This window comes from Equus caballus, chromosome 1, assembly GCF_041296265.1.
Source record: "Equus caballus isolate H_3958 breed thoroughbred chromosome 1, TB-T2T, whole genome shotgun sequence".
Taxonomy (NCBI): Eukaryota; Metazoa; Chordata; class Mammalia; order Perissodactyla; family Equidae; genus Equus; species Equus caballus.
Window position 1 is genome coordinate 44,556,093 of NC_091684.1, and position 1,527 is coordinate 44,557,619.

A 1,527-nucleotide genomic window follows, 5' to 3' on the forward strand; every position below is an offset into this window, starting at 1 on the left:
TTCTTTTGTAAAAGAAAGATAATAGAGTCCTTTCTCTATGGGTTGTCGTTCACAGGAAACAAGATAATAATAAAGTATTTAACACAAACCTGGTATATAGTAAGTGTTAAGTAAAATTTAGCTAGGTTTTTTCTAATTGTGGGAAAACTCCAGTTATTATAAAGTTCGATCTTATATGTTCTCAGATCCTGCATTCTAAAATATTTTTTGGTCATATAATCATCTTTTGTGGCAACAATTGAGCAAGTTTATATCACCTTCAACAGGACACCCCTTTGACTGGTCTGTCCTGATTAAAATTTTCACAGAACTACTACATATTTTGCATCACTATGTCAACATATTATTTTAAAAAGATTTTTTAAATAATCCTTATTATAAAGATTAAAAACTTTTTCAAAAAGATCTTGAATATTTTTTTTAAAAAGTGGTAGTAGACATGTTTATCTCACAGATACGATGGCTCTTTATTTCTCCAGATTTCACTAGTAAATCTGGAGAAATATACTAAGGAAGAAACAAGATAATGAAAGAACTCTGTCCAGAAGAGGACTATTTCAATATATATTACCTCCACACGCTGACACCTTTGCTAGATAGTTTCATTTGAAATCATTTGGCCTCATGAGTTAGGGAGAGACTAGAGAAGATTTTTTACAACAAAATGCAAAGAAATGTCACTAACTGCATCCCTTAAGTCCACAGAAGGCCCGAGCTGGAGGTAATATATCTTGTATAGTAATTTTTCAATTTTCTCAAAAAAAGCAGATTTTTTAAGGGAAATTGCAATTCTAACCTGCTGAATATGAAAAAAATAATTTGAGAATAAAGACTAAACTAAGGGATAGTGATTTTACTCGGGGATTACAACTGTCAGTGCTGGATTTTTTCTTTCACAGCTCCTTTGAAGAAAGCAGGACTGTTCCTGTGGTAGCCAGCCTCTCAAAGAGTCACTGTATTGCCAGGGCCAAGCTCCTGTTTTTATGAGGAACAAAAGATTTAGTATTTATAGGAAGCCGCAAAATGTAGCTCACATACGTAATGTGGGCTTCTTTAGGGGGAATTAGTTTCTGGATAAATCTGTCTCTCCCTCAGGCTCTGGCTCATACACGTCCTTCTGGAAACAGGAACCAAAGCAGCTTTCTGCAAACACTGCCCACACCCCACCTTTCCAACTTGGGATGTCAACGTTTGTGATCACCATTATTATTTAAGTTTTACGGCCAGGACTATCCAAGTGCCTTAAACCTTATATGATAGTGGCATATCATAAAGATTTATGTAGCCCTTACTAAGTGCCTGTCACTGTATTATGTTATTTAATACTCACGGACAGTATGAGGGTAATACTGTTATCATCCTCATTTTGTAGATGATACACACAGAGTAAGTGACTTTCCAAGGTCATACAGATATTTAAACCCAGATAGTCAAGCTCCTGCATCTGTGCTCTTAATTAATAGGTTACATGGTGCCTTAAAGTGCAACTCTGGGGCAATATGTTGTGATTTTCAACAAATGTTAATT